Raw genomic sequence first — 12,443 nt, forward strand, 5'->3', positions numbered from 1 at the left:
TTGCAGTTTTTTTTTGTTGTTGTTGTTGTTTTTTGTTTAAATTCACAAAGAACATGAAAGGCGGAATAAAGAGAGGCCATGGGTGTGAAGAAGGACATGAAACTGCCATTTAGGGAATAAAATCGAGACTCTAGAGAGATGATAGAAGTGACGAAGAAAAGTGGCATGACTAAGGCATGAATGAAAGGTGGCACTGAACAGCATTCAGTTCGCTTTGCGTATGTCCCTTTTTTTTATGGCTGGAACGATAAGAAGTTAAAGACATGTAACTCAGCTTTAGGAAAAGAAAAGTGAAGAGGGAAAAGGACTGAATAAGTATGTGGTTGCCAGGGACAACCGACGAATGGAAAACATGCATCCTCTCAGCCCCCTCACTGCCCTCCACTCTGTGGATCTGCGTTTGATCCTCCTTCACCTTTCAAGCCTACCTCTTCTCCATCTCCTCGCAGCATTACTTGTCATCAGCCGGTGCTGCTCGCCCTCCCGCCCTCCGTGCATTTATGTGCGAGCGGCCGCGTGCTGTTTATGTGTTCATAAAAACACGCACCTCCATCTCCCGCATTGTATTTCAGAGCTCGTCCGACTACTTCACTTGTTGCCAGATACTTACCCAGCCAGCTGCCCTTGCTCTCTTATTTATCTTGATTGAACCTTAAGTTACAGATTAATGCATAATTCTGGTTTTCATTTTAAACATCCCCAGATATTACTAGTTAACACACAAGGTAACATAAAAAGATATTGTGTCTGTCAGCTCATGCATGTTCACAGATCATTTACACCTCTTTTTTTTATATATATATACATATATTCACCTCTTCTTTTGAATTTCGTGTTACCCTTGTTGAAACAAGCATCCGCCAGCCTGTTTTATTGTCCGGTTCTGCCCGTTTGTTTATTCTTGCTTTGACTAGGTACTGATTTGGCAGTTTTGATACAGATTCCCAAGCTACTTCCTAGCTAATTTCCCAAGCTTCGGGGTGGGCCGAGGTCACAATAACAGAACGTGCTCTCTCATAATGAAGTAGTTAAACCAATAAGTAGCAATTTGTTATGGGCGCGATAGGAAGTGCCGGAGAAACACATAGCACCAATTTAGGATGATAACTGCAAAAAAAAAAAAAAAAAGAAAGAAAGAAATAGAAGACTGCAAATATATGATGAAGTATTTTCTGTTAAATCCAGATGTTTGCTCTATGCAATAAGAATTACCCCACAACTCAATGAAACGTCAATATTAGGAGACTGTGTGGAAGCATCCTGTACAATCATCCGTCTGTCGATCCATTTTCCATTATTGCTGATCCTCCCGAGGGTCGCCGTTCCCAGCTGAGAATACACATCACCAATCACCAGTTAAACCAATGAGCATGTCATGGAAACCAAAGGACCCAGAGAAAACTGATGTAGGAACCGGGGGAACATGCAAGCTCTGCAGGGAGAGAATATTCTTCCTGTGATGCAAGTATTCATCACCATTCCCAACATACAAAATATTTCCATTTCCGACATATCGCAAAGTTTAGTTTTTGACAATGACCCCATACACCATCTATAAATGGGTAAAATCCGGAGAGATCATGGTTACGGAGAATGAAATATTGTGTGGTTTGTCCCCGGCAACTAGAACCCTTGGTTTAGGTTATGTACAATAGATAAATATATATAGACAGATATATAGATATAGATATAGATATAGATAAAGATATACATAGATATACCGATATATAGATATTTATTTATTTATGCTACTCAGTGAATGCATTAATTGCTGATGGTGGTTGGTCCTTCAAAGAGGACATGATACAAATGGAACAGCATAGTATAGGTGTACATATTTTAATTTAATTAATTTTAATTTAAACATAATACCGAAATGAAACATTGTAAAAAAAACAACAACAACAAAAAAAAACGGTCGTTTTAAAGAAAATCTGCTTTTAAATGTGTTTAAATGTGTGGAGGATGACGGAGATTCAGTGGCTCGGCAGCGAGGAGAGGGACGGCAGCACTTTATAGCTGCTGGTCAGATGATCAAAAGTTTAAGACCATAGCTCAAAAAACAAAACAAAATAAAAATACCATCAAAACAGAAATTAAACTGTCAAAAAAGGACAAAAAGTAATGAGTAGTTCTGCGATTCTTTAACCCTAACCCATTCTTAATCTTTCAATCAGCTGACGAATGAACAGCCTGTTTCACTTAAATTGTTGTTTTCAATGAATTGCCTGCTCAAACTTAGAACTCTGCCGAGAGCCAGACTGTCAAGCGCACAGGTATACATGGCTCGCACCATCAGCTATGGCTTTTATGTCCTGCAGTACTCTAAAAGAGCCTTTCATACCCCCCAATAACACTCACATTCGCACCCAATTCACTTTTTTTTTTTTACTCCCTGAACACATTTTGTGCCATAAAGTTGCAATCCAAGACTTCCAGAGAGACGATGACACTTAAAAACATGTAATTTTCATCTTCTGTGCAAAATATGGAAGCGCACACTCCCTGCCTGCCTCCCCCAGGTAAACTCATTTCACAGATTAATGCACATGGCTAAACACTTCAAGTTTTCATCAAAAATTATGTCAAACTTGTGTAATTGGGCTGAATCAGTCTTGTCTTCGGTGGCCTCTCACAGCTCGGTTCGCCACATGAAGAAAAACAACAAAAGAAAAGGCACATTATGTCAGTTAATTATCAGTTTTAATAAGTTTATATTCTTCCACTAATAGCCAATTAGGAAGACTCTAAATGCAGAGGTACTGAGGGGCTTTGATTCGATTTGCAGTTTAAGGGAGCGTATGCCAACCAGCAGGGACTAAATTTGAGATTGTGTATTGTATTACACTGTGAGTTGTTAGTAGTCATGGAGCATTATATTCCTCCTTTTCTGTAGATTACTATGAGTTGGCTTCCTCGCCAGGCTCAGATCATTCTGCCTGGCTACCACGTGAACTTAATTAGTCATCTTGGTAAATGATGTAATGTTGCGATCCAGACCGCCCTCGCTTCTGAAACGTTCCCCATTCTTCATTCGTCTCGAGACTCCGTTTACCTTTCATCTCTCTTGTCCTTCACTCTCCACCCTCCCTTTCTTTCCTCTATACTATATCTCACTGTTTTTTTTTTCCTTCTTCTTCTCCTCGCTGTGTTCCTTGATGGATTATGGCCTCTAGCTGGCTGTTGGGCGCTGCAGTGGATCAAAACATCATTTTCACCCATTTATTTTAGCCTGAATCTATGCTGTCTCTTTCTCCTCCCTCTTATGCTCTAGAAAAAAAGGTGGCCTATTTTTTTTTATTCATACAACTCAACCGCCCCCTCCTCTTTTTGTTTATTACCTTGTTTTAATTTGCACTCTATTTATTAGACTCTTTCTAGGTCTTGATGAAGGTTTGTTTGTTGCTCACTTCGCTGTCTTTTTTTCCACATTTAACATCTCATTCTCTTTCCTTATTCGTCCTCCATTGCAGCATTAGATTTTTCCCTCCTCTCATATCCTTCACCACCTTCATATTCCCCATTTACGCCACCCACACACATCCTAAAGGCCGCCATCTTTTTTTTGAGTTTATAGCCCGTAATCTCCCATTTCTGACATTTAACTTATTATTATTCTCTTCAGCGGCCTGGCTGATCCTCCCTCTCACTCCCCGCCCTTCTTTCCTTTTTCTCGAACCATACCCGACCTTCTCTCTTCTAACCTTTACTTAAAGCCGGAGGATTTAAACGCAGATGGAGAAGGGGGGAAAAAAACAGTCGGCTCTGTTCGCTCTTGAATCCCCTTAATATCTCTACAACACTGTTGTGACTCCACCCCTTTTGTAAAATACAACTTGGCTTTGAAATTCACCGCCGTGCTCTGACATTCAAGTGGGCCAAGTGCTTCTTCTTCTTCTTTTTTTTTCCCCCCAGCAGGTGTAAGCTTGGTTGACTGATTCCTTTCTTTGCATCATTCAACCTCATGCTAATGAAGAGATGAAGATTATGCACTGTTGGGCAGCACGGAGGTATCGACAAATCAAACAAAGCTGACCCAGGAGAAGTCTCCATGTAATGACTAACAAAGCCATTAGCAAAGTCCAAATGTCCTGAGCAGGTAGTGCCATGCATGTTATTGTTAGCTGCTTTGGCTGCTATTGAAGAAGACGCAGTTTGGGAGAAAATATGTCAGAGGACAAGGCAGAAAGGGTGATTTTTCTATCAACTAACCCAATGCGTTTGAGCCACTGACAAGAAGGAGGGTTGAGGGACCCATTTTTGCACAGGGTGTCCTTTAACCCTAACCCATCCTTAAGCTTTTGATCAGCTGATGAACGAACGGCCTATTTCAGTTAAATTACTTTCAATGAATTGCCTTCTCAAACTTAGAACTCTACATAAAACTTTTTTAAGACCCAACAGTGCAAACTGCAAATTCCAAATCCAGATACTTCCTTTGAGCGCATCTAGCCAATGTGGGAGTTCTTTCTAAACCTTTAATCACCTTTTTAGTATAAGAGACCTTCTTTAAATGATCACAACTATGCTTAGTGTTTCGTGTCCTCTTTGAGAGTAATTTTTCTGACTTTTAAAACAGGGACAGAAGAGGAATCTTGCTTCAGCTAACACTGCTGTTACTCTTCTGTCCATCAGAGGGATGATTTGAAGTGGAGTGACTCCAGACCGAAATTCCCCCCACTTATTACTTTGGGTTCTGGTTAAGGAAGTACGGGTCGCGATCCAGCCTAAGATGAGTCAGCAGGATTCAGGAAATGAATCGAACTCTAAAATATTATTGAGAATACAGACAAATTAGTTTTTCGTTCAATATTGGGACGGACATAGGCGATGTATCCCATGTCGGCCGTTTCAGGAAGTCCCTAAGATGCTGTCCTGAATGAAGTTGAAGTGAACATGAAGTTTTTAAAATTAGACATGAATGAGCTGCACCATACATTAGCAAAGAAGTCGGCCTTGTTGCGTTGCTGTCAGAATTGCTGCGGTTTTGACGAAACTGCATCTAATGACGTGGCTGTACACCCGTGCCCATGCATTCTGTGTTTGTGGGGATCTGTTTTATCCGTTCCCTTTGTGTTTCTCTTAAATGTAACATCAAACTCTGAAATGAGACGTTTGCGTTCAAACCGTCCTGAGGGCTGCTCCTGCTTGATACAAGGAATCTATGAACTTATCTCAAAGGTGAAACTGTCTGTCGCCACCTGGTTATCGGACCAGTGCAGACGCATACCCTGCATACATGATCAGACCTAATTTAGTTATAATCTGGGATGGAATTTGCAAATAAATATCAGAGTATTTGACCAAACGCATTTTCAAACAGGAAGAGAGCTCTTGGTACGCGCACCTAATCAATGCTGTCTGGCTAATTTAACTTTTGCACTGATTTGATTTTTTATCTCTGTCTGCCCCTCTCTCCCTGTGTGAATCTCGGCCTCAGATTTAATTTACAGTTTTATTAACATGTCCTTCCGTCTGTTTTCTCTCTCTCTCATCCAGCTCTACTTGTGGAGAAAGACCAATTAGCTGTGACCAACCTTTACCCATCCTGTGAGGACGCAAGGACCACAACGTCAAGATTGCAGTGTTAAAAAAAAAACATCTGGGAAAATATATCTTAACACTTATCATTTGAAAGGACATGTAGTTGATATACTGAAAGAACCGTCACCATTCGGACGCCCTGAGGCCTCACTGGTCTACTGCTCTACCCAGCTTCTGCTGCCCTTGAGTGGGCCTTCTGCTCCTGGAGGAGTTCACTTAATCCACTATTGTAGAGGTGAGTGACTCAGTTCACACCTTCCTTCACACCCACGTGAAAACCCCTCATATTCTCGTGTAGATCAGCACTCATTTTGACTCCCATTCAATTCCAGTCAAGTGTGGAGTTCCTAATAAGCCAAGCCGCTTTTAACAGGGCAGCGAGCCTTAGCTGAAAGCTCACCAACTGAGGCTCTTTTCAGTAAGAGCACTTGACAGTACCCACTGGCATTTCAGCGTTAAAAAAAAAAAAAAAAAAAAAAAAAAAACGGGGGTAGGTGAAGGTTTTTATTCCTAAATGGTACTTCCAGGCCTGGTCAAACTAGCCTGGCGAAACAGGATGTCTGTTGCCATAGGAGCAGTTTCTCATCTATATCGGGGGATTGAACTTTTCAATAATGTGTTGAACTGTGATGATAGAGAAGTCAGAGTTGGGATGAATATATTCCCAGGAAGTGATAAGTTTTTTGGTGTTGCTTTGGCTCTGTGTCAATGCATCAAGTTGACATTTTTGTGCTTGTTTATGATGCTTGATGGTGAAACCTGCTGCCATTTCCAAGACACCACAGCTAAGTCAGTGTGAGGCTTTTCAGAAGCAGCCTATATACTGTAGTTATTTTGGTTTTTGGCTTAGCATCCAGTGTCCTCGACGATTTCTGTCCCACTTTCGGTGCCGTGCTGAAAGTTCCACAGCAGGAAGCGTTTTTTTTTTTTTTTCCAGAGACGTTACTGGGTTAAAATCCTTCTTCGCAAATGTAGGACCCGTCCTATTTCTAAAGGGGGGAGAACTAGGCTGTATTTTCTTGTTGCAATTTGAATGTTCATAAGTCTAACTTTAAGTTGCACTCTGTGTAATTGCCTTTACTGAACGGAACCAAACGCAAACACAAGCTGGAGTTCTACTCATGCAGTTCTTCAGTTAAAGGCTTTCATGGACTACTTGACAAACTCATTCAAGCTGAGTGGGTGTTTTTTTTTACATGCTGGAATCAGTCATTGTGTCATTTTTTTCTGTGAGTACATCCTGGGTTGCAAGATTGTTTTTACCTCATCAAATGGCAAAAAAATAGGCCAACAAGATGAAGTTACTGTTCAGCTCTTCCTCTTATTTAGTCCACACGTCTGCAACTGAAAGTTGCAAGGTTCTAGATCATGTCTTCAACCCGGGGTCGCAAAATCTTTAGGTTGATTGGACATTTTTATGTATTTTTTAAAAAACAAATTCCCGCCACAATTTACCTTTCCTTAATTTAACTTACTTTAGTAAACGATACCTCAATATTATATACAAAATTCTGATAATAATAATATGTGTGTATTTATAATATAAGTATAGATATAAATAATATAGAACACATATACTGGACTGGGCAGTATACTGCATACTGGACACAGGCTACATGTTTCTTCACTCGTTTCTTTCTTGCTCCGAAGGCCAATCTGCAAGAAACCCACTAATCTGTTCGAAATTTGCAGCAATTCGGCAAACAGCTCCACAATTTAAGCATACGAACTCCCACATTGGCTACACAACAGGATGCTTAAGCTTTTCATTGTGAAGTTTTTTTTCTTTTCTTTTTTTTCCTTTCTTTTTTTTTTTTAGTCTTTTATTGGAATGAACCCAGCAGGTCCTCTCCTGCCACTTTCAAGAGCTGACTGTCAACAGATTTCTCTTAGATCGCTCTCATCTGCGATTCGGTGTCAATGGATCTAGATGGTTTTGGGACTGCGTAGCTCTGAACTCCCATTTTAAGTGTGCACAAAGCTGAAACCAGTTTCACGTGGCATTGTAGGCCCAGGGACAACCTGTGGGAGTGCCTACAAGGGGGCCTAAACCTGATCAAACATACATCTAAGCTCATCTGGCACTCAGAAGAAGAAGAAGCTTAATTACATGGAGTGATAAACGTTCTTCACTAACAACACAGAAAGCTGCTTAAGCTCCATTTCTTAATCTCTTGATACTCATCATCTGCTTCAGCTCTTTCCCCAGAAACAAGAAAGTAATAAAATACATTCTCAGTGTTTATACAGTAAACACCTGCAGCGTGGTCGTACCTTTGTGCTCAATGATTTATTGGTTTTTCTATGGATGCATGTATCCGTGCTCCCCGGTAGAAACACCTAGCTTAGCGTGGAGGTTAGCTTAATAGTGACAGTTACTGTAATAGTAGTAGAGCCTCTATACAACACGTGTAGTTTTTTATGTTTAAAAACTTTTATTTTGGAACAGTAAGCACGGACACTAACAAGTATTGTTGACAAAAGGAATTACAAATGAATCATTTTCTTTCAAGAACCAGAGTTTACATTTCCTCTTCCTCGCAGTTTCTGCCTGGGATCGTGTGGCATGTAGTTGGTACGACTGTGTTGTTTTTTTTGTTGTTGTTGTTTTTTTGTTTTTTGTTTTTTCCTTTAGAGCTTGGCCTCTTTTCCCATTATTGCTTTCTCTGTGGTAAATTGTGTGCTGTGTGGAACTGAAGTCATAGCACATCTTTCAGCTAGCGGCTGCAATTGAAGCCAGTGGTGGGGCCTGTCGCTCGGAAGCATATGAATCTGTTTTATGTGTTGGAACTGCTGCATAATTTGCTTCATGCAGCCTTCATAAAAAACTCCCATTGCATCGACAGTATACTTTCAGTGAACTTCTTTTGTCACTTCCTGCATTGTAAAAATGTAAATATGAAGCCGACTTGGAGTTGTCCTGCTTTATGGCACACGGCCTAATTGGTAAAACACGTACTTAAAGTCACATATCTTTGCCTTTAAAAACAATTACTGCGTGTGCTTGTGCAGTGGTGTACCGTAATTCATCTTGCCTGTCTGTACTATAAATGGAGCACGACATGGCACACAAGGCACTTCAGTGTTTCAGTGTGCCGCGTGAATATTTCAACAAAATGCATCCTGAAGATGTCGGTGATTATTCTGACGTGGTCCCAGATTCAGAGGCTCATTAACATGGGTGAGAAGCCTTTAAGTCTGAAACATCTGCCATGGGTAATAAATTCAGTTCAGTCTGTTTGAAAATACAAAAATTCTTCATGAAAACTGCCTCCCACCGAAAAAAATAAAAAATAAAAAAATAACTGCAGAGCAGACAGACGTGATCTTTTTAGTATGCGGGGTTGTTGGTGTGATCCTGACGTGACTTGATTAAATGGTTTATCCTAACGGAGCCAGAGGTTAGTTTACTCGGTGTTCACCTTGAGCTGAGCACTGCACATCACAACATATCTGTGTGTGTGTGCATGTGTGCCTGGATGTATGTGCATCCATTGCAACTAGTGGATTACGGCGGTGTGTCATGAGTGCGGCTGCAGTGTGACTCCAGGGGTGTGAACATTGTAGTGTGGTTACATGTAAACGCGTGCTAACGGGTGGTGTGCGAGCAGCGGTGCTGTTGGTCCTGTGGTGCTCTGTATTCGGGTGACAGATCGATAGCGGGATGTGCGAGCGCCGTGATGGCACTGATACAGCTGTGTAGTTGTGTGTGACAGCGTGCGCGCGTGCGTGAGAGCTTGTGTGAAGTCAAGATCACCTCTCAAAGCCTTGCTGTTCACTTCACATCTTTCTGATCACCATGGTGATAGCTCAGTCTGACGGCACAGTCGTGTTTGGGGAGAAATAACTGGAGTTTGATGATAAGGATTTCACTGTTTGTGTGTGTGTGTGTGTGTGTGTGTGTGTGTGTGTGTGTGTGTGTGTGTGGTGTTTCAAGACTTGACGCTTTCTTTTTCCAAGTTGAAAAAGCGCAAAGAACAAAAAGAATAATGTGTATTCGCTCAATGAAGGGATGCTTTGCGATGTTTTGACGACGAATTATACCAACCAAGTAGTTTACCTGATGGATCCACAGAGGTGTTTGGCAGCACTCCACTTCGTCAGCATATGCAGTACACTAGAACTTTGTCTTGACAGTCCCATAAACACGAGACAATATATATCAAATACTGATATATTTATATATATATATATACAGTATATATTTATATATATATATATATAGACGACAATATTTTTCCAATATCATTTATATATATATATATATAAATGATATTGGAAAAATTTCCCAAATATTGCTACAAACGCTTTCAAAAAAGTACAATGGAAATGGAAAAGTGCAATTCCCTGTCACCGGAGATGATGCAGTTTTACTTCCCCCAAAGTAAAGTGTCACGTGACGAGAATTTAAGAGAATTATGGGATATTGCGAGATGAGACCTTACAAGAGTTACAGCTCATTCGCAAAAACACCTTTCCATGGAAATATACAGTGGCCAGGAGGTGCAAACCAACATTACAACATGTGCAACACTTAAACTATGAAGCATGAGACAAATTTATATTTTAGAAAACATTTTTTTACATCATAAAAACATATCATAAAACAAAATTATGCTACCGTAACAAATTTACAAGTCCTGAAACAAACTTACAAACGTGACCATCAGCTGGAAAGGGAATGTACCAACTTCAGGGTGGAAGTGGAAGTGATAATGGGAGCAGCCAATACGAGATGCTGTTGTTGTTGTTAACGGTGACCATGGTGAAGATGGACAGCGATCGAGTGATGTTTAGTGGGCAACATATGAGCCGCTTGATGTGGTTTTGTTTACCGTGTGGTTGGTCTTTAGAGTTTTTAATTGGCATGAACAAGAGCGATGAACCGAACACTCAGGGGACACATCAAGTTTAAGTGCAGCATAGCGCCCTCTATCAGAATTATGTCCAGACCCTTTCATGGACTACGCCACTGTGACGTCGAAATGTTAGCTGAAGGCAAAACAGAGGTAAGCTTTCAACCATAGCAGATGTTGTCTTCCTGTATTTTTTGGCGCTAAAACTGTCAAAAAAAAAAAAAAAATCAAAACCACTAACTTGAAGTTTTATCACATACGAGCCACTGCCAGTTGTAGACAACTTTAGTTTGGCTTTGGGGATTAACAGAAAGGTTTGGAGTGAGACAATCCACGTTCACACTTAATATCAGACTAAATCGTGACTGAAATTACATTAAGTCACTGCGTATTTAGGGGATTCTTGTTACATGTTAATACTAATTCTAATGCAATGTTACTTGCGTGTCCAAGCAGCCCAAGTTGCATTTACTATGTTACCCTGCACAGTGGTTCCACTTACTACTTGTAATATCTTTGTTGGAGAGGCTTAACTTGATAAAGACAGACCAGACTTCGTCCCCTCTGTGTCCTCCTTTGGTCAAACTGTCCATGCAGTAAGTAAGGGTGAAGTGGGGTCTGTGAATATAGTCCCATTAGTCAGAATCAACTTTTTAAAATAGCATTCATGGTCTCGGGGGGTGAGCGTATTAGTATATTCTCTAAAATATGCATTTTCCTTGGCTATTCTTGCAAAAACAGTCTATTGAAATATGCTAACTGCTATTGGTTAGCAGCTGCTAGCAAAGTTCCGTTTCAAAATGAAAAGTTGACATTCTTAAGATAGCGGGCGCTATGCTGCGCTCAACGTTGTTTAACATTATTAAATGTGTCATGGTAATTTGTCTCAGACTGTGTAAAAGTGTTTCACATTTTGTTATGTTGGTTTGCACCTCTCGGCCACAGGAAGAAACACGTACAAAGCGCAAGTGTACTTTTTATGAAAATTACAGAAATATCTCTTTTATTTAGAAAAAAACTGTAATGGAAACGCAGCCCCCCCTCCAGAACTGGAAAGAAATAAAGGTGTGAAAGCGCCACAAGTTAGCACATTTGATGTGAATACGTCAGTTTTTGACAAATTAACGCAACAGTGTGCAACCGTTTTTTAGAATTGTTGAACAGCACTCCTGTTGTTCAGGAACAACGGCTGCACAGAGTGAATGACAGAGTGGAGAGGCTACTCATCGAGGTATGATACCAATTTGTTTGTGACAGACAGAGGGGGGAAGGAAGAAATAAAATACAGCAAGAAATGAAAGAAAATGGAAATCTATATGTGGTCAATGATCATGTTGACATGGGGCGCCAAAGAAAAAACACTGTTTTTTATTCACAGACGTGCTCTTAAATACATTCTGTCTGTTTGCCTCTGTCTTCCACCCTTCGGCTCTATTAATAAGATGATTTCTCTCCGTGCCATGTTTGGTTTTCTTTTTGTTTCTGTCCTCAGCTTGGACCTATTTTCAGACAAACATCTTAAATCCAAATGTAGATTCACAAATCCTTTAGTTTGACTGTTTTCCCCGAGTTGACCAACAGCTTTCACATTCTGTTTCTACCCTACGGATGATATCAAATCAATGTCGGATAGTTATAAACTGGTGAGTCATATATCTTTAAGTTGGATGGAAGTCCCGGAGACCTTTGGGTAATGCATCTTCAGTCCACTGATAGATTAACAAATCAGCTAATTTGACTGAGAAATCAATCAAAGCAGTGAAGGATTGCATCCGTTTAATTGGAACACACTTTAGGTCTCAACACAAGGCAAGGGCACGGGATGAAAGCTTCAAGTAATCACTCCACACACGCTCCCTGCCTTCAAATCTCCAAATCTTAGTCTTTTTCTCTTTATATGTATTTGTGTGTCCATCCGTTAGACTCTTGCATTCATCACCAGCTGCCTCTAATGTTGGCGATATATCATTTTAAGCTTATCTGCCGTCGCAGTTCTTGCAAGTCACGCTCAATAAGAGCGGCTGCTAAATGTATAAATGGGAA

General features: G+C 40.5%; 1 protein-coding gene across 2 annotated transcripts in view; it reads left to right on the top strand.

Annotated features, from left to right (window-relative positions):
• LOC125004104 (protein phosphatase 1 regulatory subunit 29-like) overlaps positions 1 to 12,443 on the top strand; it is a 246,391-nt gene that overhangs the window by 77,568 nt on the left and 156,380 nt on the right. Inside the window, exon 2 of one of the 2 annotated variants that reach the window (XM_047578472.1) lies at positions 5,500 to 5,779. The gene's annotated coding sequence lies outside the window, so the exon portion shown is untranslated. Of the gene's footprint in view, positions 1 to 5,494; positions 5,780 to 12,443 lie in introns of those variants that run through there. The other variant, XM_047578473.1, reaches the window with a different exon arrangement.

The sequence above is a fragment of the Mugil cephalus genome, chromosome 2, assembly GCF_022458985.1.
Source record: "Mugil cephalus isolate CIBA_MC_2020 chromosome 2, CIBA_Mcephalus_1.1, whole genome shotgun sequence".
In the NCBI taxonomy this organism is placed as follows: domain Eukaryota; kingdom Metazoa; phylum Chordata; class Actinopteri; order Mugiliformes; family Mugilidae; genus Mugil; species Mugil cephalus.